At 39.1% G+C, this 26,579-nt stretch overlaps 1 pseudogene across 1 annotated transcript; it reads left to right on the top strand.

The window, feature by feature from the left end:
- On the top strand, positions 1–26,579 carry LOC111319682 (polycystin-1-like protein 2; annotated as a pseudogene). Its single transcript, XR_015995483.1, has 19 exons — positions 1–127; positions 1,681–1,735; positions 3,449–6,435; positions 6,790–6,899; positions 7,386–7,441; positions 8,456–8,598; positions 11,247–11,976; positions 12,785–13,175; positions 13,834–14,031; positions 14,648–14,818; positions 15,305–15,430; positions 15,570–15,767; positions 16,063–16,314; positions 16,723–16,992; positions 17,553–18,002; positions 18,724–18,960; positions 19,734–21,152; positions 21,676–21,844; positions 23,177–26,579. The product of XR_015995483.1 is annotated as a polycystin-1-like protein 2 (transcript).

Below are 26,579 nucleotides of genomic sequence, written 5' to 3'. Positions count from 1 at the left end.
TCGTTTCGTTCCAGATGTTTTACGAAGACGACGAAAGAAATTCTCGCTAAATATTAGCGTGTGTAAAGCCATGCGAAAGAGATATACTCTTTGAACTTTGAACATCCGAAGTCGACTCCACAGTGAAGTAAGTGAGAATAGGAATATTATTTTTACTGACTGGTGCCTCGTGTTGACTTGTGATATCATTTTCGAGTATCTAAAAATGAATATCGTTAAAGGTGCAAAGAAGGTAAAAGTCAGATGACGTGAAGGATATTTACACTTAGAAGTCGTATCTAAACGTTTTTTCAGCGGTTATTATTCAGCGGGGTTTGTAGATATTATTTTGCTTTTCTAGCTGTATCACCTCTGTATTAAGTGGGAAAAAAAACTGAGTAATTTTGGATCGTCTGATGGCCCAAATTTCAACATGCGTGGGTTTTGTATTTGCAATATTTAGCGTTTGCTAATTAGAACGTAACTAAGATGTTTAATTTCTTTGGGAGGAGACAAAATTTTGTGGGCAGTTATTCGTGTTACCGACACACTCGCAAACTAAACCAAGTACAGAAAATTCTGTCTGTTAGAACGGTTTAGGTTCACCATCGGTGTAAGCTGGTGACATATGTTGCTTTTACTATTGAGACTTTATGATTATATGCTGCTGCTTCCGGTAAAGGTGTTGAGCGGATCTTTTAAAAGTTATTTTTCAATATGCAAGTAGTAATCAATAGGAACGACAACAGATATGCTTCCAAACAAAATTGATATAAAAGTTGGCTAGTATTAATGTTGCAGAAAGAGATATCACCTTTGTTGCAACTTTCAGTCTCTAGGACATGTGCAATAACCCAGTAGACTACAACAAAACAAAACAAAACAAAAAAAAGCAAATGTTTTTTTAAATACTTGCTCTCAGGCGACTATATTGAAACCGAGAGCAACCTGAAGACTTATACGCCAACTTTCAGATCACATTCTTTTTTCTATTTCAGCTTCTGCGTGTGTATGTGTGTGTGTGTGTGTGTGTGTGTGTGTGTGTGTGTGAGAGAGAGTGAAGGAAAGTAATGTAAATCAGGTGGGCTACGTCGCCTACGAAAATCTGCTTGAACATTCCTGTTTTCGGTTGGCACTAGTTCAACTCCTCGGCTGCGCTCTGTAAATAGCCTACTGGTCTGCCTCCTGCCAGTGGAGATTTCTAAGCACTTAGTTAGGCTACATTGTGCCTGAAAAGCGCCTAAGGGGGGGCTTCAATTTACGTATTTATTTATTTATTTATTTATTTGAATAAAGGCTGATCGTTTCTAAAGAAACTGTTTGGGGCTGCGTCGGTGGGGGTAACGAAATTAACTTGGATATATCAACAAAGTTGAAATGGTAAATTGGCCACCGTAACGAATGCAAAAGCTGACGTTTCGAGCGTTAGCCCTTCGTTGGAGCGAATAGAGGAATTGTGGGTTGTGTGTGCTTTTAAAGGCAGAAAATTTAGCTACGTTATTGGTGGGAACATGTATACCACCAATAACGTAGCTCCATTTTCTGCCTTTAAAAGCACACACAACCCACAATTCCTCTATTCTCTCCGACGAAGGGCTAACGCTCGAGACGTCAGCTTTTGTATTCGTTAAGGTGGCCAATTTACTATTTCAACTTTGTTCATATATCCAAATTATTTATTTATTTATTTTTTGACTCAAGGCAGGAAATTCTCGGTCTAGTTTGTTGGTAGGATTCATTCGAGTGACGAGGAACGGTGAGTGTGACTTTGTTAACTCAGTACAGTGTCTGTCATAAAGTGATCTTTATTTGAGTTCATTTCGAGAAATCCCAATTACGTTTTGCAGATCTGATCATGAGTTCCTCTATGATAACCATTTGTGCAGTAATGTTTGTTTTTGGTTGGAAGAAGTAGAAATCGCCATTACATGATCAGAAGACAGAGTAAATTTTATATAGGAGCTTCTCTCTACACCGGCTTCCTTTTAAGTCCTACGAATTCAAAGAGGGACCACATAAAGAAACAGCAAGCAAAGTTGCGAGAAATAACTACCTCGCAAGCGAACGAAATTAATCATAAGTTACACTCATTAACGGCCATTTCAAAAATTGCTTTGTTATTCACGAACAAAACATATCTTTTATATTTAAATTTTCTGAGGAAGAGTTAAAGGTACGTAGGTAGATAAGCGCATATCAACAAGAATTTGGATACATCATGATAAGTTCGAGATCATGTGATAATTTTTTTGTGCGGCCACTCGATATTGTTTTAAATTTCATGGCTAATCCAGGCTCATAAACAGTTAATTTTAAATAACTGATCAGCATTTCCAGACGATTACCTATATACTGAAATCGATAATTGAGCAGTGTCCTTCCTTGCAATAGGGCCTTATCTTAACTTCAACTGTCAGTACGCTCGTATACATTTAGTGGTGCAGCTTAATAAGCATTTTTTTATGATTTACGTTACAACTAAGTCATTGAAGGTGACCGACAGTTCAAAAAATAGTCCTTTTAACTTTAATGGAGAAGTCAAAGCTGAGGGTTTAAATGCTTTTTCAACTTCCTTTCGTTTGTTGGCAATCATAACTTCGGCAGGAATAAAAATCAATTAACATTGCTGAGCATTAGACAAAGACCGTGGGACTTATGTCGTAAAACATAATTTCATAAACGATAAGCTTTCCACATCCAAGTTGAGAAGATTGACTGTGCTGCGTTTAGAATTGAAAGGAGTAGCATTTTTTTTAGTATCGTTTACATGGTAAAACAAGAGGAAATCCTAGTCTATCCTCATAAACGAGAAGTTTTCCACATCTAAGTTTAGAAGATTGGCTGTGCTGCGTTTAGAATTGAAAGGAGCAGAAATGTTTTTATTATCATTTACCTGGTGAAAGAAGATGAAATCCTAGTCTATCCTCACATTATTCTTTGGACTTCAGAGGACATTCTTTTGGTGACACATTAAAAACTTTTCTGACACGTGTTTAGACAAGTCAGGAAAGAATTACTTCCATAATTTCATTTAACCCCGGCAACTAGATTTCGAATGCAAGAACGCGTTGTAGGTCGCGCTAGCAATTGCTGACTGCTGACCAGACTTAAAAAAAAGTTGTGTGGGACCGAGTGGCTTACCTGCCCAATATCCGGAGACATTCTCCAGCACTACCGATACAGAGCCAGGGACAGTTGGCGAAAAGAAATATAAATACAACTTTAGCATCATCGCCAAATTTTATCCCTAAAAAGAAAACAGTGACTCCGAGCTTTTGCTAGAGCGATACCCTTTTATTTTAATTTCGCACACTTTTCCTTTATTTTCCCTTGATTACGTTTTACATTATCAATTTAATTCGCACATATTCTTTATTTAGCGAATTTGTGTATCGTTCTATCAAGATTTTATATTGAGAGCCCAAAATTCCTCCGAATTCTGACTATTACGTAACTTTTTTCGTAGCAGAATGGTCAACTGATGACAAGCGACTGATTTTTTGGGAGTGATGGCGTGCCTGATTCGCAGACTTTACGTTCTCACCACGATGTTCTTCTTTACAAGACCTCAGCTCATTTCAACAGAGATTACTGCGCAAGCAATGGTAAGTTTAAGGCCTCAATTAACTTCCACCGAGCATCCAACAGCTAATGTACATCAAGTGTATACAGCTCTGCTCTTTGACTCAACTGTATCAAAGGCACAGGACAAGGAGGAATCACTAACGGCGCAACCTCCAGAAGACTTAGCTTCACAGGTGGTAAAGCATCGGCAATATCAACCAACAACACTTTTGGACATTACAAATGATCCCACAAGCAACACAACGGAGGCTACGCACAATCAGATTTCATCACCAGAAAAGTTAAATGTTGCTTCTGAAAACAGTTCCATCGGAGAACAACAGCCAATAACAATACAGTCTCACAAGAGTTCTTCAGAGCAGCCTGTGCCTGTGATTTCTCAAACGAGTTTTTCTGGGTATACATCAGACGCTACGATTCAAGTAAACTTAGATCTTCACAAAAAGCAAGCAGTTCTGGCACCCTCGGATAGTCCCATTGGACAGTCAACAATAGAGCTCCCGCAGAGCCTCTCGCCAATCGTTATCCTTCGAATACCAGACCCAACAACAATAGTTGCTTTTGTTGTTAGCTCCCTTAAAGAACAGAAAGCTATACCTTCGAGCACTGCGGAAGTGAAGGCAACTTCTGTGCCTAACGTGTATTCAACTCCACAATATCAACCGACAAATTTAGTTTATCACAACAGTTATACTGAAAAACCATTAACATCAGCATTCAGATCGTTGACTCCTTCAAGTAGCACGTCAGCAGGTGATAAGGGAAATGAATTAGCTGCAATAATTACTACAACATCAAAAACCTTGACACCAATATACAGAACTAATGAGCAGCAGAAAACAACGGAAGCACCATCACAGATCCGAGTAGAGCTCTCACAGATCTTATGGTCCCAAATTATCCATCGAGTACCAGAAGCGTCAACAACTGTTGTTCCTATCGCTAGTTCAATCGCACAGTCGACAACGCCTTTACAGCAAAATAGTACTACAGAGAACCGGAAAATAACATCTGTTAGTTACCTTAATTCAGCCCCACAATCATTACCTTTATATCATCAAAACAGTTCGAGTGAACATTCATCAATATTTGAATTCCAACTGTATCCTACTTCACAGATTTCGTCTTTGATTACTCGAAACAGTTCCTCTAGTGAGTCATTATTGTCAGTGGACCAGGTAAAACTAACGCAGGAACAACAAAATACCTCATCTAATGAGCAGCCAATAACTAGTACAACTTATGAAGGTCCCTCCAACCAAATCTCATCTTTGAGGCTTCAAAATACGTTCATTGGTCAGGAAATAACATCATTGGATCAGCCAGCTACATCTCTAAGACATCAAAATAACATTTCTCCAGCAAAGTCCCCTGGACAATCAACTACCCTTACATCCTTCGAAGGTTCCCTTTCAGAGCTTCAAACTTCAATATCTCAAAACAGTTACCCTGATCGACCATTGTTATCAGTGGTTCAGCTACCTTCGACTCTTGGACAAAAAATTAGCACTTCTCCTGCTCAAAATAGTAACTCGTATAGTCAGCCAATAACTGGTACTCTACTTTTCGGTTCTTCTGTCAAACTTCCATTGTTCACACTTCAAAACAATTCGGTTAGTCAGCCATCATCTGCAGTTGATGAAATGTCTTCTGCACAGGATAGACACAATAACACTTTTATCTCCCAGAGTAACTACTTTGGGAAACCAGTGACAGTTAAATCCTACGCAAGTGCTCCTGCCGAGGTTCAATCTACGCTTTCTACAAACGGTTCCTCTATTCAACCATCTTTACCAGTGGATAAGCTACCTTTATCTTCACCAACACAAAATGTCACATTTCGGGCTCAAAATGGTTCCAATGGACAGCAAATAACTGTTTTATCTCAGTCTGGTTCCTTTACTCAACTTTATCAAAACAGCATTTTGGAACAGAAGGAAGCAGATAGACCTTCCTTGAAATCAACTCCAAAATTACAAGCACTGCCTTCACTGTCTCAAAATGGTTCTTCTGAAGAGTTAGCAACAACGTCAACTAAGCTGTATTCTACGACAAAGTTTACATCTTTGATTCCAAAATATAATTATACCGAGCAGCTACTATCCAATACTCACCAGAGCGAAGCAGCTTATCAGCAGCAACCTACAACGCTGACATATCATGGAAAACCAGCAACCGATTTACCTGATGCTGAGTCAAAGGTTCAAAATGCAAATTTGATACCTTACAAGAGCAACACTGGGCAGATTTCAACATCTGCTTCTCAGCAGCATCCTTCTCTTGAGCCTTCGTCTCTGAATTTTCGAAGCAATTCTACTGAACAACCATCATCACCTGTTGATCGAACAAAATCAGCTGTGAAACTGTTTTCTGAAGACAGTTCCTTTGGCCTAAAGACGACATCCACTGAATCTCAACCAAGCTCCTTCGTACAACCGACAACTTTTATTCCTCAAAACAGTTTCATACGCATTGACCAACTAGCATCAGTCCATCCTCAAGCAAATTCAACCGCAGAACAGAGATCCACAAGGATTCTAGGGCAGCAAAACAACAACTCTTCTGGACTTTTTGCAATACCTGTACCTATTGCAAATTCCACCATACAGAAAAACCTAACAGTGTTGTCGGAAAATAGACTCACGAAAGTACCGACTTACACAATTGAGGACGAAGCGACTCGGAACCCTTCTAATTTTCTGCCTGTAATCACTTCTTCTGAGCAGAAATTAAAAACGATAGAATTTCAAGTTCATTCGACTTTACAAGAAACAAGTTCAACCAGCTTTATCACCCAAAAAACAGCAGCTTCAAGTAAATTTCACTCGACTCAACAGTCAACAGCAATTACATCGCCACCGTTAGGAAACGGTAAGAAGTTCCTAAAACAGAGAGAGAAACAAGGTTTGATTATTGAACTAAGCAAGAAGACTTTTTAATGGCGTGAATGACGTTCGTTCCAGAAAAATTTAAAGGATTGTTAATGAAGGGTAGCGGAAGCGCTGGCCTGGGGAAAGAAAAAGTCTTGGCTGCCTCATGCCTCCGACACTCAAAGCTAACTACTGGCAAGAGTGATCCATTTAGTTTAGTCATGACCTTTTGCCCTTTTCCAAGCGTTTGAGTAGTTCTAAAAATGAATAAATTTCGTTAATAATTACTTAAATGCGCACGAGTACTTTAATGCTTTTCAGCATAGACATTTTAAAATGTTTTTATTTCTTTTAGTGACAACTTTGCGATTAGTCTTTTTGCTGAAAAAAGTCGGTTTTGACTTCGACCTTTTCAACAACAACTCCACAACATATAAACGCATCGAGGAAAGCGTTACATCTGAGGTAAGGCAAGATTAGTTTCTGGAAGAGCAGAAGACCAACTCAGTCAGGCTGCTCTATAAAGCTCACCAAATTAGCTCATCCGTATCCGACATTTAAAGTAAGAACATGGTTAACACTTGTTGTCGGGATACAGGGATCAGCTCTAAATAGCTGTAAATTTATAGTTTTAGTGGACCACGTATCATGTATTTAAGTGACTCTTGAAAGTATAAACTAGAATTGTACGGCCAGCCCCCTTGATTGAGATAATGTATTCTTTTGAATTTTGTACTGGAGAACGAGGCCAGAGGGGCTAATTTAAATTTAAAAAAAATAATATTAATCCGGCAGCCATTTATGACAGTGGTCTATGAAGTGTTAATTCTCATAATAAACGGAAAACGCCCTGAAAATATACGCGGTAAAAAAGGTAATCTTTCATCATGTACATACGATGGAGCCAAGACTTTACTTCTCTTATTATCTATGATCGTGATGTTTTGACAGATTTTATTCCATCTTGGGCCACGTGGTGTCACAAGTGTCAAGATCCTATCTATGAGGTAAGAATAGTTGTCTCTTTACATTTATACAGACCAGAAGGTTTTTTGGAATGGACGGTTTCGAATGTTTGACGTAATTATCATGTTTAGTGTTGGCTGATGGTCAACACCAAAATGAAAACAAAATAATAATAATAGGAAAATTGAAAATTGACTATCGATTATAGAAGTTTTGACTCAATTGTAGAATTATCAACTCAGTTAGCCCTTTACAAGTATTTTATAACTGCGAGAAAACACGGTGTAACTATTTCCTTTGCAATTGCAGTCTTTTTCGTTAAAAATATTATACAGTTTCAAAGGGAATAAGTGATGAAATCTGCTTTTTAGTGGACGGTTTGAGCTTCAGAGCAACAGCCGATGGTGTAGAGATTTAGCCTCGATGAAAGTAATCCTTAACTCTGAACACCTTAATATCAGTATGCATATTCTCCTAACTTTTAGCTATCAAAATTTTATCTGGCGCTGACATGGAAAATTTGTTTAACAATCAAGAGCATCTTCAGTTGGTGATCATTTCCTTTGTACTGGTGACGGCAATATTTGATTCAAGGGTTATGTTTTTAAGAGAAGTTAAAAACTTGGCACTCTTGGGGGTCTGTAATATTTCTAAACGTCCACGGAGGCCCGATCGCAAGCAACATAAAGTAGCTTTGCACTCTCAGTCTCGATCACCGCACACACTGGCTTTCTGAGTCACATAAACCAAGTTTCCGCTTTGCATAACTCCCTGAGATCCCGCAAACACAATAGGGTCAAAGGTTTAAAAGGACTGTTGCTGATGGATGACATTCAATTATGCTTCGAAAACTTGAGAAGGAGTTATCATTATCAGCTGAATGCCTTAGATCTTGTTCAAAGAAACTCATAAGTCAATTTGCCTTATCGTTGTTCGCCAAAAGCTCCAAGAAGCATTCACCAGTTTTGTTTGGTCAATTTCTATCTTTTTGTGAATCTAGAACGTCCTTTTTGTATCACACTATATGTTTTGATTCTGTTTTCTTGATCTAACAGACCTGGAAGCGTGGAAGTAACTACTGTTTTAACTCTTAACGAGGAATCTAACAGATCAAAGGTTAACGAGGAAATAAACAAGTTAAACAAGACCGGGAAATTGGGGAACAAAACTTGGACTGCTCTTTACTGGGGTGTGGAAGGTACGCTACTAACGCCTTCAAGTTAAACAATGTGTCAATGTCGATATGAATGTTGGTCAATGTTATGCTAGTGCAATTTGGCTTTATTTTCGTTGTCAAGGGGTTCCATTTTCGCTAGGAAGGTGAGGGGATTGTTAGGAATCTCTGGAAGGAATTCGATTCTCGGTTTTCTTAATTTCGAGTCTGTTTTGAACCAAAGCCATCCTCGGAGACCCACGGGCTGAGTCGATTTCAAGTTAGGGCGTGAAGAGCCCCTGGGGACATTGTCTTACAAGACTAGTTCCAAACGGTCGCAGTCGTTCTGCCATCTGATTGGTGCCAGAAAATCTTTGTGTTTTTCTGCCCAATCAGAGTGAAGTGTGCTTTAGAGTCCTTTCGTGTGTTTTAACACGGACATATACTAGTAGCTCAGTTGCTCGGTATGTTTGTTTCGACCGTGCGATCGAGATTTGCTTGAGGCGAAAAGTTTCAGTCTCGGCACACAATGTAAGAGAAATCGATCAGATTGTCAGCGAAAATCTTACCGGAAACTATACTGAATACTTTCGCAGGTATCACTAGAGAACGTGTTTTAAAGTTTGCGAGGTTTGAATACAACACGATGGTTGCAGTCATTGATATGTCGCTTTAAACGTCTAGATTTTTTGCATAATTTGCTGTGACTGAAACTTAGGGTCTGATCACATGAGCCGGGCTGGCCCTGTTAGCCGGGCTGATTTCTTTTGTTTTGGTGTTCGCCAACGAGTAAAAATAAAAGAAATCAGCCCGGCTAGCCGGGCCAGCTCGGCTCATTTAATCAGGCCCTTTGCCAATCCCGTGAAGTTATTTCGTCGCACGGGCCACGCAGGTATGTCGAGCAACTGGCGCTTTCGCCTACGTAGCTTTCTGCTTTCTGTGCGCGTCAAAATCTAATCTTAGTAGTAAAGTCGTTCACAATACGGCCAAGGTTGCAGAGAACGTTAAGTTCGTGGACGACATCCAGCAAGTGCTAAGAGAAAGCTTAGCTGTGTTTCCGGTTAGCTAATTAAAATCTGAACGAAAACTTATTAACGAGAACATCGTGGGAAGGGGAGATGTTTTCGGGCAGTTACCGAAGGGGTTTGGAAAGAGTTTAACCTTTCAACTGCTGTCTAGAGTGTTGAAATTCTTTAGCTAGGAAGGCCACGGATTCTCTTCTAGTCCCTTGGTCATTGTCATTTCACCTCTTCTGTCGATTGTTGAAGACCAAGTTAAATACTTTTGATCATTGAGAATCGATCCGATGCTGTTTTCAGTGGGAAAAACAAACCAAAGAGCAAGAAATATTGGGTGGAAGGGGCGGGTTTACTTTATTGCAAATGTCAGCTTAGTAGTACAGGGTCATCTACCCACATCTAATTAGCAAAAGTTTCCACGCCTAGCTTTTCTTTTTCTTCAAGCGAAGTTGAGATTAGATTTGGCACGCACAGAAAGTTGCGCGAGTACCAGTTGCTCGACATACCTGCGTGGCCCGTGCGACGAAATAACTTCACGGGATTGGCAAAGTTTTAGTCACAGCAAATTATGCAAAAAATCTAGAAAGATTTAATATTAAATCTCGTTTAACGTTTAAAGCGACATATCGATGACTGCAACCATCGTGTTGTATACAAACCTCGCAAACTTAAAAACACGTTCTCTTGTGATACCTGCGAAAGTATTCAGTATAATTTCCGGTAAGATTTTCGCTGACAATCTGATCGATTTCTCTTACACTGTGTGCCGAGACTGAGACTTTTCGCCTCAAGCAAATCTCCGTCGCACGGTCCAAACAAACATAGCGAGCAACTGAGCTTGTAGTAAATGTCCGTGTTAAAACACACGAAAGGACTGTAAAGTACACTTCACTCTGATTGGGCAGAAAAACACAAAGTTTTTCTGGCACCAATCAGATGGCAGAACGACTGCGACCGTTTAGAACTTGTCTTGTAAGACTATGTCCCCAGGGGCTCTTCACGCCCTAACATGAAATCGACCCACAGCCCCTGGGTCTTCGAGGATGAACCAAAGCATGCGATTTTACAAAACTCGCCTCTAAAACTCCATTCATTTTGGAGACCTGACACCAATTCCGAGTCAGATTTGGTGAAATTCACCCGTCAATTCAACACGCTCTTGTCTTTCCTTTAAGAACCAAACACAATTTCAGATCGAAGTAGTCATTATGGCCAAAATATTTGCACTATACCAGTTTTCAGTCAAAAAACGGCGCAAAATACCAGGGCTGGTTTGTTCTAAGATGGATTAAGATAACCCAGGGTTAGTGTGAAATTTGATTTTAGATCTGAAAGCTTCATAAGAAAATTCAGTGTAACTCCATTTGTCTAAAATTTGATGATCGATTCTTCTAAAAAGAATTGGGAAAATCATTCCAAAACTGCTTTTGAACAGAGAAATATAAAAACCGGGATTAAAATTTAACCCTGGGTTAGCACTAATCGGCCTTTGAACAATTGGGCCCAGACCCCTCTGAGTAGCTCATGTCAACATAGATTCTTCAGAGGAGTACTACCTTTTACCCGAAGATCTCGTTGTCAGGTGACTCTTGTTATTACAATATAAACCGACTGTAGCCTTGTAACGCGACATTAAATATTTAAGAAGTTTCGGCATGGTTTTTTCTTTCTCAGATAAATTTTGCAATCCTCCGGAGGTCAGTATAACAAATTTACCAGACAGAAGAATGCGAAAATCTGTTGTTTCCATCTTGCGTTCCAAAGACTTTATCATCCAGGCCACTGTCAGGAATTCTACTCAGGCACTACAGTTTGAGTGGTATCTATTCAAATTTAAGATAAAAGCTTCAGGAAACATCGAAATACAGAACAAAATTCCCTCGGTTTCAAGAACTACAGAATGGACCCTGCGAAAAAGAACACTTGATTACGGGGAGTACTACGTAGAGTTCAGAGCAGCCTATTCAAATCAACCATCTGTAAAAAGCAGTATTTTGGGATTTTTCAAAGTTAGCAAATCTAAACTTATAGCTGACATTGCAGGAGGGAACACAGTTACACGAGGAAAAGTTGCTCCCATTTTATTGGATGGTTCAGCCTCTAGAGACCCAGACGTCGAGCCTAGTAACCACACATCCATGAATTTTACGTGGTTGTGTAAGAAACGTCAAGAGCAGTTTCCCAATGTTTCGTTGGCTTCGCTACCAGTGATTAACAGTTCCCTGGTTCCTGGTCATGGTGGATGTTTTGGAACCGGTAATAAGACTGTGAGCCTGGAAACCAGTCATATGGATGTAGGTGAGTTGTATGACATCAAGCTTATCGTCACAAAGGATGACAGAGAGGACGACTTCACTCAAGAAATTAAGATTGTCAGTGGTAATCCACCACAAGTGACTATGCGGTAAGTAACAGCAAGAACCGATACCCGTATTTTCTCTTTTAAAATTTTTGGGCCGTTCGAAACGAATGTTTCCTATCTTTAAATGGAATGGTGCCGTTTAATGATGAGACCTCATTCCTCGAACCTATTGTCAAATTTTTAGCCACAGTCCTAAAAATAACTATAAGGAAATCAATCTCAGAGGAATTCATACAAGTAAACCACTCTCGGTTTTAGTGAACATAATAGCGGAGCTCGCAGCATGAGCAACGTGCGCACCGAAGCACTATCATAGTCAAAATTGGTAACCTATCAGACCGAAAAAAAATTGGTTTTCACGTGACCGTAGGACCTTCTGTCCGCACAAGATACTACTTTTAGCATGCGCGGAAATTTGAATTACAGGCACAAATCTTTGCATTAACTATGTAGAGGGGAGCCCCCTAGGGGAAAGGATAAGGTAATACGCATGTGAGCTTATGTGTGTGACTTAGAAATCGGGTGCAGCCTTTTGAAGTGCACATACTCAGTTAAATGTGGTATCCAGGTGCAATGTACTGCGGGCACAAAGTTAGACAAACACGAGGGCTTCACGTGAGCTAGCCAATGTAAGGCCCTCGTAAGCAGTGGTTTCGAAGGATTAATCATGCTGGTTGAGTTGACATTGAAAACATTATTTTTGAGCAGTTTGTTTATTGATATCATCCTACAAAGTAACGATATCAATAGAAAAGGCTGTGTTAACCGGAATAATACATCTTGACTAAAATTAACAAAAGGATCAACCGTGATACTACTTCCTTTCGCAACTCTCTCTATTTTATTACAGATGCCTAATTAACTGTCAAAAGAATGCAAGCGCCTCTACAAGAATCAGCATCGCAACGACATGCAAGGGACCAGCGTGTCAGACAGCAACCTACCACTGGCAGCTTGTCATTGTAGATTCCACTGGAAGTGAGCTGCAAGGAAATATCCTGACACGTAACATGACAGAGACTGACATGGATCTTTCTGGTATTATTATCAAAGCAAATCAACTGAAGGAATTCAACGTAAGTAAGTGGTTTTATCGTCTGAAAGTCTCAGTCTCGAAGGATGGAAATGCGTCCTATCAGTTTAGAGTGAACGCTCCGCCTAGACCAGGATATTGTAATGTGACCCCGACGAATGGACAGGCATTGAAGACGAAGTTTGCCTTTGTATGCACTGATTGGCTGGTAAGAGATATAATTTCTTGGTTCCTAGTAGACTTTTCTTGCACGACGACTAAAAGTGTAAAGAGCAAGACTTGCCAACTTTATCTAACAATCGTTTAACATGCGACTTCACATGTGTATTAAAGCCTAACTTCAACGAGAGTTTCTATCTGTATCTAATTGTTCTTTGTTGGTAAATATTTTCTTCCCGCAGTTTCCTTTATTTTCTTAAAAAGCAAATTGAAGAAGAATGATGGCATTAGCGAGACTTATGAAAGTTTTAGTGGAGAGAGTCTCTTTGTGAATAACCCATGTTGCGTAGTATTAAATGTAAGCATTACTTAAAAGCACTTTACCAATACTTCCACTTCTCTTTCAAATGGAGTGAGGAATTCTCAATCCTTATAAACGAAGAACTGAAATCAACACCCCAGGCTAAATGGGTATAAACTGAGAAGAAGTCCTGACACAGACGATCATTGGTCGTTGGATTAGGGTTAATATTATTATTATTATTATCATCGTTATTAACGTTATTAACGTTATTAACGTTATTAATGTTATTAATGTTGTTAATGTTATTGATGTTATTAATATTATTATTAATATTATTATTATTATTAAAATTACTAATAATAATACCTGAGTTAGGCTGGGTTACATGTCTTTTCTTTTTAAGGACCAACACAAACCTCTCACGTATCAGTTCTATTACAAAACGGACCGTGGATTGTACACTGTCGTGCAATATGGATCTACTGAGCGTGTTACTACAGAGCTTCCCTCTGGAAAGGAGAAAGATGGATATAATATTACATTTGAAATAATGATAACAGATAGTCTGTCGGCTTCCAGCAACTTTGATCTCCACATAAAGGTGATTCTTTGAATACTTGTAAGCTCTGTATGAAATTACAAAGTAGTGTTCCTATTTAGTAAATACAAAAATAGAAACCATACATTTTTCCCAAAAATGTCAGAGAGTCATTAGAAAAAGGTAACCATTGTCTGAGATCACGTACAAGGTAAAAAGAGTTAGAAGTAAGTTTTTTAGGAAAAGGAACTTTTTGTTCAATCGAATAAACCTTTTTTATTGAAAAACGTGGGAGTTTTAAAAATTCGAATTTATATCCACTCGAACGCTTTAAGGAGGGAAGGTGACAAGACATAATAAGGGTATTTCCCTTAAAAACGAAATAAGTAAGCGATGTAATTTTCCATTGAAAAAAAGTTATGAGGCAGCTTTTTTACAAGCCTTTTCAAACTGAATGAAATTTGAGAGTTTTGTATTTTGAGAATATTCTGTCCGATAACTTCTGATTTTTTTGCTCTGTTTTTGTCTGTTATTTTTTCTGCCAGCAAAACCTTACAGGTCAGTTTATGCGGCTCTATCGTGTACCATGTTTTATATTAGAACATCATGACATGACGTAATAATTTATCAAAGGGAGATTTAGTTGACAGGAAATCTACGTACATTATCATGCTCTTAGGTCGAACCGCCACCTGCTAATGAGAGTCTCAGTAGATTTGCAGTTGGAAATAGTAGTCAGTTTAACATTTGGGTCCAGTCAGGGAATGTTAGAGAAGCCACACAATTAGCAAATGCTGTGTTAGGAACAGTTGAGGAATCAAATTCTACGTCCCTTGAGGACAAGATAGAGGTATTTATGTCTGTTATCTTCTCAACCAAACTGTGACCGTGTATTCCTAACGTCTGGGTGAAGTAAGCCCTGAGAAGGACTGCTTTATGTAGCAATTACCGGAAGGTTCAAGTCATCGCTCGCTTGACTTTTATGATGAGGTCCGCTAAGAAAGGTTAAGCCTTATTTGAATTTTCGAAAATTTGGACATACTCAAACAAATAAAGGAGTATGATTAGATTAAATGAAAAGTTACAACTCTGCAGGTTTTGAAACATTTCTCTTCTCTTTTTCGAATTTTTTTCTTGCCAAAGAGGGACAGAGACTGTCGATTTGCTGGAGAAATGTCTTGACCTCACTTCATCTATAGCGCCATACTTTGTTTCCATGGAACTTTTCTCTCATTGGAAATGGAAATACTGAGGGGGGTGGGGGGTAGGCGTCTAAAGATCCTAGGGGAAGTTGGTATTATCTTTAGGCTAAAAGGTACGTCCGTATTTTCTACAGATCAAAAACTCCATAATGAAAGGTGTGTCAAGTATTCAAGTAAACAATTTACAATCCTTGACTCAAGTGACGTCTGTGATTGCACGAGTGACACTGGAACCGAGCGAAGTGACCTCTGATACGCAGGTATGTAAGTGCTCAAGGACCCAATTTCCAGTTAAATATTCAACTGACTTCACCAACAGGTGTCGCTATCTCTACCATATGACCTAAAAGAAGACGAGACTGCAAGACTTCTAAAAGCAATAATCGATCTATCTCTTAGGTTCTTGCTCTGCAAGCCTTGAGATCTATGACGTCACTGTTACGAGACAAGACCGAAGAGGATTACGATTCAGAGTCCGTCCTAATCGAACGAGGCGGGGAAAACTTGGTACTGAGTCTGGGTAACATTCTCAACTCTGCCTCTCGGAAGGCGCGTGTGATCGATAGAACAGCGCAGACATCGGAGATACAGTCCAAGGTGATACCTAGTGTCATTGTTTACTGACTGTTCTTTTATGAATTCATCCAATCGCTCATTGATTTGTTGTCTCCTTTCCTTATTTCGTTTGCGGCCTTTCTACTTTGTTCGTCCGTTCATGAATCATTTTAGTTATTTTGAAGGTCTCCATCCATTTGTCTATCCACGTATCCATCCATTTATCCATCTATCTTATCATTTCTTCTTTCATTTATTGCCTTTTTCATTCTCATTTCTTCTTTCTTTCCAATGTGCAATGTACTTTTTAATGTTTTTATTTCTTCGTTTTTAATAGAGTAAAAATGTTTCTAAAGACGCAGCGAAACTTATCGAGGATGTAAGCGTTGCCCTCCTATCAAAAATGTTCGCAGACCAGGAACCCAAACGCGTGCGGACACAGTCCTTGAGCATGGTGCTCAAAAGACTCAGTCCCAGATCACTAAAAACAGCAACAAATTTTACAGACGATGAACTGGGAGAGTTCAAATTTACCTTCAACGCCATAACCGATAAGAAAGCGAACGATACTGAGTACATTGACAGTGTGGTAAGCAAATTGAGTTATTCCCTGGGTTTTAAATGAAGTTAAGTTTGTATGGTTTATTTCTGAGGCTCTTAAAAAAAGTGGTACGTTTTCTCCTTCATTAAAGAAACTAACACACGAGAAAGTTCATCAGTCTTACCGAATATCGACTACCACTAGCAGTGCAGGAAGGTAAACATCGGAAGGTGGAAAGAGGGAGAGAAAAGGACAGGGGAGGGTTCAAGTGAGATATGGAGCGAATTAAAGGGCTAGAGGGTCAATGAAGCGAGTGAAGCAAAAAAATAGAAACCGCTACTTTTACAGAATATATCTTAAGGGTTCCTTAAATCACTTTTATGGCAGCATCCACGCAAAATGCTGTTATAAAACACAAAGTTTATTTATTTATTTTTTTTTTACTTTTTCTATCAGATGACTCGGAGTACATTCAATCCCTTTACTTGGGACAGCAGTGCTGCCCATGTTGATTCTCACGTCCTTAGCTTGACCATCAAAAACCACGAAGGACAAACTTTATCGGTGAAAGATAGTAATGAATATGTCGAGATGAAGATTCCACGTGAAGACAATTTTCCGCCTGAGGAAAGTGGCTTGTTCTTTGCTAAGCCCAGTAGTGAAGGAAAGATGCAATACCATGTATTAGGCTTGCCGCATATGAACGGTAGCGCTGTAAGACTTCGAGTAAGTATCATGACTTTACAGTCAACAGAAAACTGATTTTGGACGAGAGAATACGAGGACATGTTCCTCTGAAGGGAGGGTGCGATGAGATTTTGGCAGAAAGTCGAGGCGAACAATAAATAGTTTTTGGTTGGAATGAAATGATCGTGAAAGCTTTAATGTTTCTTTTAAGGTACTGTAAGGATAAGGATGAAAATTAGGATTTACTCGCTATAACATACATTCGATAAGTTTCATGAGCCCGAATCCATGTGATCACAACCGAAATCCGAAGAAAAAAGAATAGAGAAAGAGGCCAATTGGATGACAAGCAAAGTGCCAGAAGTTCAGGATAGTGCGGGCGAGCAAGAGGGTGTAGCTTTAGTTTTTTTACGTCATTTGTTAAGGGGACAATGTTACTCTTTTTTACCTCTTCAATCCATAGTGAAGCAAAACCGTTACATTGCAGCTGTGGACCTCTTTCGACGCTCAATTGAAAATCTCTTGAGACTAGACTGATTTCTCGTCTAGTCAGTTGAATGAATTGAAGTTCTTGAACATCAGTACTACTATTATTTCAGATCAAACCAACTACAGATAACGCCACCTTCAACGTGTTCGTACGATATGGCCAGCGACCAACTGTCAGAGAGCATGATGTGTCAGAGAAAATTCCGCAGTCCTCATGCTTGAAGACTTCTCAAGGTTCTTTCAGAAATTGCAGCAATAAAGCTTACGACATCCTTTTGTTACCTGAGAAGGTGAACAAACCAGGACAATACTATATTGGCATACAGTACGAGAAGGATGAAAGAGAACCCCAGAGTCGACGTAAGAAGCGTTCATGTTCTGGAAGAGGCCGCCAAAAGAGATCATGTGTGGAGGTTAAGGAACCACCCAGGCCCGAAAATATCACGGTGAAGCCTGTTTATGACCCAAAGACAGACGTCAATTATTCTATGAGTCTGCTGAATGAGACTTGTCTGTTTTGGAACAGTACAGAAGAGCGCTGGTTATCAAGAGGATGCAAAGTAAGTCTGTCTACTGTTGCTAAAACCTAAGTACTGATAAGTCATCATTTTTTCAACCCCTGGTTGTGTTTTCATTTTACTGATATAGTCTTCGCGCCTTTTTCAAATTGCAACCTTATTACAATAAATAGTACCAGAATCTTGTAAGCCATGATGCCGACAGCTCTTGATTAAAAACCCTCTCCTTTAACACCTCCAAACTGACTAAACCTCAAAATATTGCCTCACAAGCTGAATAGTAGAAAGGTAAATGGGGCAGGTGGAAAATTCTTTCGACGGCTTTTAAAAGAAAAGTTTTAAATGCTTATTTTAACGACTACTTTTAGATCACCCTGAATGATACTTACCCCCTAACATCCGTAAAAAAACCTAGAAGCTTCTTTGGGTAAATCGCTTCAAGACATTCCATACGAGGTCATTTTTTTGTTATCATTATAGTGCCAAATTTTCCCCGAACGGTAGATGCTGATATAAAAACTCCTGTTCAAAAATATAAACTGGGAAAAACCTGGGCTAAAATATGTCATTTCAAATTGTTTTTGCCTCACAAATTCTTTAAGGCGGGATTTCGTTTTAATTGAAGAGCTCCACTTATCCCTGTCTTTTGGATATGAAAATAATCCTTTATCCAATATTCGTTAATGCAGGATTTCGTTTTAATTAAGGAGCTCTAGTTACTCCTGTCTTTTTATTATGAAAATAATCCTTTGACCTTTTGCAGGTCGGACGAGGGTCAGATGTTTCATCCTTACACTGTTTGTGTAACCATCTGACGTCATTTGGTGGGGGTGTCATAGTAATGCCAAATAGGCTAGATTTTGATATCATCTTCTTTGAACTAACGCACCTCCACAAGACTGGAAATGTTGCCGTCCTTGCCACAATAATTTCAGTGCTGCTACTTTACGTCTTAGTGGTAGTATTTGCAAGGAAATATGATAGACAAGATAAGGCCAAGGTAAAGTTTGGACGGATCTTATATGCTCTTTGAAATTCAGGGACAGATTTTTCAGTAAAGAAAAAGATACAGCTAGTTGTCAAATCAACAAAAGCAATCCTGAAAATTCCAAGCGTAGCAGTAATCAAGAAAGAATAAGAGTAGTTTTGAAATATATTGAAAAAGGTAAGACTGAAGAATGAAAGATAAGACGCGTCTATTGTACGAAGCATTCATTTTCTTAGCTCGGATCAGTCAGTTTGTTACCATAATTAATTGCCAAAACTTTAAGAAGAACATGATCTCGAAGATTTGGTGCGCATGTGGGGATAACGCAAAGACATTTCCTATACTCGTTTCTAAGCACGTTGTTATTGGTGTTCGATCGCAGACAGATACTAAGCAGTATTGGAAAGTTAGGTCCAGAAGCGACACTATCATCAATAAAACGTGTAAAGGAACAAATATTAAAGGAAGTGAGTGATGGAACACTGCGACTTCATTATCTCAAACACTATTGCTGACAGTCCATAAGGCGTTTACGCCCTTTTAATGAGCAATCTCATTCGCAATTCGATTTCGTATTTTTATCCTCAATAAACCATCATCCCCATTGGGTGATTGTTTCTTTCTTTACGTCTTTATATCCCTATCAAACGACGATAGCCTTCTAATGTAAACTTTACAAAGCTTCTTCACTTTCTGCGGATAATTACGTTATTGACATGAGTTGAGTATATTGTTGATTCTAACCATTCTAAGTAACCCGGTCTTATCATTTGTTTGATTCTCAGAGTGGTCCAGTTCTCCATTTACCTTCGTCTGATGGAGCAAATGACTTTGAGTACCAACTGACGTTAGCGACTGGAGTGTGGAAGAATTCTGGGACTGATGCTCGAATCGTTATCACCATTCACGGAAACGAGGCGCAGAGTGAGCCTTTAACATTACACAAGAACATGAGAGACTCAAGAACCTTGCTGGCGCGTGGGAACGAAGATACATTTGGAATTCACCTACCAATGTCACTGGGTGATCTGGAATTTATCCGCATATGGCATGATAATTCAGGAAAATATCCTTCATGGTTTCTTAGCCATGCGATTGTCATGGATCGTCAGACAGGTAGAAAATGGACATTTTTTTGCAACGATTGGTTTGCATTGGAAAAAGGGGACGGTAAAATTGACAGGATTCTAACCCCTCTCGGTTCGCAGGAGATGCAAACGTTTAGTTATGCTTTGAGATCGCAAGGTTCCAGGGGTTTTTCCGATGAACACGTTTGGCTTTCGGTTGTTGCTAAGCCGCCAAGCAGTAGATTCACACGTGTCCAAAGAGCCACTAGCTGCCTTTGTATACTGTTGTCTGCGATGTTAGCAAATGCCCTGTTCTACAGAGCAGAGAAAGAGCCAGATTCTGCCCTGCAAATTGGTCCATTAAAATTTAGCTGGAGGCAAGTGATGGTGGGAATTGAGAGCGCTTTGATAGTAACTCCAATAAACTGGATGATCATGACATTTTTCAAGAGGAGTGCCAAGAAAACTCCAAACAAAGTCCACGTAGAAAAACCGAAGAACAGACCCGCTCCTTTTTGTAGCAAGTCGTCTACTAACAGTTTAGGCGATATTAATGACGTTGATGTCACCCTAAATGACAAAAGGTCTTACTTCGGAAATAATTTCCAAAGTAAAACTACTATCCAGGAGAAATTCACGCTCCCTCACTTCTTCATCTACATTGCTTGGGTTTTAGTCCTTGCTACTGTATCTGTGTCTTCCGTCTTTACATTCTTGTTCAGCTTGCAATGGGGAAAGGATATTTCGAACCAGTGGCTTTCTTCAATGTTTGTATCTTTTACCCAAGACCTTTTCGTCCTACAGCCCGTGAAGATATTGATTATCATAGTGTTAACTGCTTCTCTGTTTCGCAATAATGATGACACTAAAACCGTTAGCCACATCACTGAAGAAAAACTGCATTGCGAAACAATAAGCGTCGACAACAATGTTCAAGTGGAAATGCCGAAAGAGGATGAACTTATACGTGCAAGAGAGTACAGGACTAAAGAGATAGAAATGTTTTCCTTTTTGAGAGAGCTCCTGGGGTATCTTCTGTTCTTCTTTTTACTTATTATTGTGTGTTACGGTAGACGAAGTTACCACGGATATCTCATGACTATGGATCTGAAAAATACCCTTGGCGAATTTTCTTTGGTAAGTAACCCAGTCTACATTTTAGGGTAACCGAACAACTTTGTTAACTGTAAATTTCCTTGTTTGAGAGTAATAATGATCGGCAAGCGAGAATGACATAGTGGTGAGATCAATCGCATTGAATTGACTCTGGCCTGGTTTCGCTACCGATAGATGACACCCTATGTAGATTGATCTTTTTTTAAGTTTTTGTCATTGTTCCGAGGATTCCACCAAGCGCATTTGAATATAGTCTCGCTCGATATGATACAATCATATTTTATCTTAATGCGAGATCTAATTAATGAAAATCCTCTTTAAGAAAGTCAAGGTTTATTTTGGACTGACATAGATATTACTTGGCGTACAATCACACATACAACCACCCACAATCAATTTAAATTTATTGCGTTTATAATTATGCGAGATGATCCCTAACCCCAGTTATCTTGGCTCTTCCCACGAACCCCATCCTCTCCTTCCTTGTATGTTTTCCAATCGGTTCATTGCCACTGTACATTTGAGAAAGTCTCTTCCTGTCTAGGCTGAAGATCCACGGTATTTTTGGAAATGGCTCAAAGTCAACTTTGTGGAGGGCGTCTACGTCAGCGACTGGTACAACAACGACAAAATCAAACAGCAAGATTACAATGATAACAAGATGTCTATTCTCTTGGGAATGCCTCGCTTGAGACAACTACGAATACAGAAAGGTAAGTATAACACTAAAAATGAACAAGGTGTAGTCAGGAGATTTCATGAGTTCTTTGAAAATTGGTTGCCTCTGACTGTTGTTATTTCTGAAACAGACGTTTCGGCTAATGCTTAAGCCTTCATCAGTGATATGAAAAAACGAAAGATCGTTATCATGCGCTATTTGTATAGGTAATCGCATGGAGCCGAGTAAAATTAGGGATTAATATCACTTGTGTTTTCGGAAGTTGCTGAAATTGCCCGAGTCGCGCAGCGACGAGGGCAATTTCTGCAACTTCCGAAAACACAAGTGATATTAATCCTTAATTTTACGAGGAACCATGTGATTACTTGTTTATTATATAAGGGGTAAAATGCTTTCTTACTGATCTCGCGCAAAACGGGACGCCATTGTTACAAAACAAACAGAAATTTCTTTACCTTGGCAGCCGTTGCTAAGCGATTTTCAGCCAATATCTTTCAAGTAGATTTGCTCGGGGCAATTACAAAAATTAAGAAAAAATTCCCTATGTCTTGACCAATCACATTCAGTAATTTTTCCCGTTATATGATAAAAAGTTAAAATGTGACGCGAAGCTTGCGCGCGTAACTATGTATTTGATGCTCGCGCGAGGTCTTTATAGGCTTCTGGAAGTACGATGTGATCGTTCCCAGCATTCTCATCCAAAGTAGAATGCCAGGCTTCAAAGAGAAGTCGCTCGTGATAATTTGATTCGAAACTAACGACCCTGACGTTTGTAAAGTCCATGTTATGGCTGCACACAGTGTAATTTTAAGTACTATGGCCAAACAGAGAGGTCATTAAAGACCAGAATTGCGGAGCACAAAAAGGCAGTTGCAGGTTTTGACTTTAACTCCAAAGTCGCAAGCCATGTCCACCTTTACAACCATAACATGGACTTTACAAACGTCAGGGTCGTTAGTTTCGAATCAAATTATCACTAGCGACTTTTTCTTGAAGCCTGGCATTCTACTTTGGAACTGAATGCTGGGAACGGTCACATCGTACTTCCAGAAGCCTATAAAGACCTCGTGCGAACATCAAATACATAGTTACACGCGCAAGCTTCGTGTCACGTTTTAACTTTAAATAGCGTATGATAACGATCTTTCTTCTTTTCATATCACTGATGAAGGCTTAAGCATTAGCCGAAACGTCTGTTTCAGAATTAACAACAGTCAGAGGCAGCCAATTTTCAAAGGACTCAAGTTTAACACTATTTAAGAACTTTTAATCATATTAAAGCAGAATTTGTAAAAAATTTATGCGAAGTAATTGAAGTTGTGATGATTATTTTCAAAACAGTTACATTTACATTTTTTTCCATTAGATTCTTGCATTGTTCCAAGGATAGTACGAGGCATGATAAACAGGGGCTGCTACGATCTCTATAACTTCAATGAGGAAGAGAAAAATCCTGTAAACCTTCCAGGCTGGAGAACATTCAGCGGCTCTGTTGAATGGGCAAATTTTTCCGACCTATGCCCGGCACCATGGCGATATAAGCCAAGCGAGAAACTCCACAACTCACCTACCTGGGGTCACTTCGATGTTTACGACGGCGGTGGATATGTTGCAGATCTAGGCTACAATAGAAGCACAGCCCAAGCAGTCATCTCTGAACTGTTGGAATATGGTTGGATCGATCAGCAGACCCGTGCAGTCGTACTTGAGTTCACCATTTATAGTCCTTATACGGGTTACCTAATAAATTCGGCATACCATTATGAAATATTGCCTACCGGGTATGGTCATCCTTTTCCAAAGATAGACACTCTTCAGCTGACGAGTACTGAAACGGGCTTTTACGACTTTTACCTGATTTGCCATTTCTTGTTTATCATGATGGCGTTCGTCTTTTTACTAAAAGAAATATACAAGCTATATCGAACTAAGTGGACCTATTTTAGAGATGTGTGGAATTGGGTGGAAATTCTACAAATAATTAGTTCGGTTCTGGTCGTGGTATTCTACATATTAAAGTCCAACCTGATTCTTAAACTCGCTGCTATGGTGAAGAAAAACCCTTTCGCCTTCGTAAGTCTTGGAGAAGCCGTTATCTGGAGCCATGCAGAGACCACTGCTTTAGCCATTGCAGTTTTTCTAACAACCTTGAAACTTCTACACATAATTCGCTTTAATCCGCACGTCTCCATAATGATATCCTCATTTCGCGTTTCTAAAAGTTTCCTGTTGTCCTATTCTGTGATATTTTTCATTATTTTCGTATCATACGCTCAGATGGGGAAGCTGGCTTTCGGCGACCACATTCAAGGTTATTCATCTGTTTACAGTACACTGTTTTCAGAAGTCACCATGAGCCTCGGTGGCCAAATGAACTTTCATGAGTTAATGAGGGTACATCGCCTTTTGGGTCCTCTGTACGGTACATCCTTTCTTATATTGATGTCTTTCATTTTTATGAACTTTTTCGTAGCAATTTTGAACGATTCTTTCAAAGATGTGAAAAGTAACACTGATAAACAATCCAAAGAATTTGAGATGGCTGATTTTATAATTGAGAGAGTAAGCGAGCTTTTAGGAATTAATAAGCGAGGCCAAGACTCTTGTCAAAATGACTCAATGAAAGAAGATGACACAGCCTCTACCTATTCCCGGGACCACTCCAATTTTCCTCTACAACGAGGTCAAGACGCTGGTCAAAATGACACAATGAGAGAAGATGAAACCGCTTCTACCAATACCCAGGACCACTCAAATTTTCCTCTACAAAAAGCTTCGAAGGGAAGCGACTCAAAATCTGACGAAAGCTTGAGCACTAAAGCAAGGAAGACACTCATTCCAAAATATCCATCAGTACATTCGGCAGCAAAGTTGGAATTGGAGAAGACAGTTAGTCCAAAATCCTCAAAAAGAACGCTCGAAACACTCAAAAAGGATTCTTCAAGTGAGTTTGATTTGGATTCTCCATTAGAACAGCTGTTTAACAGGATTGATGTGTTGGTAAGTAATTTCGCAACGAAAGATGAACGACAAGATGAAAAACTGCTTCATATGATCAATCAACTGTCCCTCAGGAAGAATCAGGAAACTTCATGCCAAGGAACTTTGTCTATACCACATCAGATCGAAGAGCCTTCCCCGGTAACAATCACTTCACAAGTAAATATTGAAAAGAACAGGAGTTATTTGCCAAAAAATTTTTCGGAGGATGAAATTATGAAGTTTATTAGACGCAGACCAACTCGTGAGCTACCAATTCACTTAAAAGTTAGAAGTTTTTACCAGTAGATCCAAAATAATAAAATTGGTGGTAAATAGGAAAACTAAGTATGGCGACCAATTTTTCCGTGTTAATCCTGGATACATACTCAGCTTACGGCCATTACAAGAAAATCTCCATTAGCAATGTCCTTAGCCATATTAGATAAATGTTTTAAGATTCGACCACTAGTTTCTCAACATTGATTCCGTGTGCGCAAGTCCAGAGATCATTATAGTGCCATTGGTCGCCATTATCAACATCATTATCATCGTTATCAATGATGACTACTATCATTTTCATAATCGTCATCTCTACTATTATCATTTTTGTAATAGTACTATAATAATAATAATGATAATAATCGTATTAATGATATTAAAAAGTTTTTTTGGGCACATTTAGAAAACTCAATGCGCTTACATTACCATATAGAAATACAGCAACCAATCCGTTGATACCTATAAAATGTTTCTCAATACAATAATGAAAAAAACAACTGGTAATAATCAAAGATTAGTTAAGTGCGTTCGATAGTAACAACGATTGCAAATATGACGGCGTGTGCACGAAAGGGAAGCTTTTCGTGGCAACCGTTGCAAAGGGTTATACTCGATACTCGTTCCTCCCAGCGAGTGGGAATTGTTTAAAATTTGTTGAAGCGTTTCTTTTTTTTCGAAGATATTTCCACAGCTCACATATAGGTACGGAAAGAATTGCTCATCAGTCTCTTTTAAAGTACCTGGTAGGTATTTCAAGGTCAGTAGACTCATCCCATTTTGTTTGCGAAGCCTTTTGAGATGCAAATGTTCTCACACGAGCACCATCGCGAATCGGGAAAGAATTGCTCATCAATACTTTTTAAAATACTTGGGAGGCATTTCAAGGTCATTAGACTCAACCCATTTTGTTTGCAAAGCCTTTTGTTATGCAAATGTTTGTATACGGGCGCCATCGCGAATCGGGAAGTTTTATATTAGGAGTTCCGCGACTAGAATCGCTTAGAATCGCTAGCATGTTCTGTATATTCTGTATCTTCCAAGGATATGCTTGTAATATACTTAGGCGTAAAAGAAATACGGGTATAGCGACGATTCAAGACATAGTTATGTTATAAATGTTAGCTTTCCTGTCCCACGTGTAGGCCTACGAAAAGGAAATCGTCAATTGTAATGACTATCACATTGTCTAATAAACCTTTAAACTTCTGTAAACTGTGACTTATGCTGTTTCCTTTTTAGTGTTTTTATATTGAACAGCGTTTTACCAATTTCTTTTTCTTCGTAATCCCAGTGAAGTATGCCGCCTGATAATTGTTGTGTACCGATGTGTTGTAATTAAGACAGGATATCCTGTAGGTAGATTGTAGGAAGGTCACCTCCCACTGTCTTTCAATAAAGGATCCGTCAAAACTGAAAGTAACTTCTGCCACATGTACTGATGTGTTGTAATTAAGACAGGATATCCTGTAGGTAGATTGTCTTTCAATAAAGGATCCATCAAAACTGAA

This window comes from Stylophora pistillata, chromosome 14 (assembly GCF_964205215.1).
Source record: "Stylophora pistillata chromosome 14, jaStyPist1.2, whole genome shotgun sequence".
NCBI lineage: Eukaryota > Metazoa > Cnidaria > Anthozoa > Scleractinia > Pocilloporidae > Stylophora > Stylophora pistillata.
The sequence above is the reverse complement of the archived record's forward strand: the minus strand, read 5'-3'. Positions and strand labels throughout refer to the sequence as shown.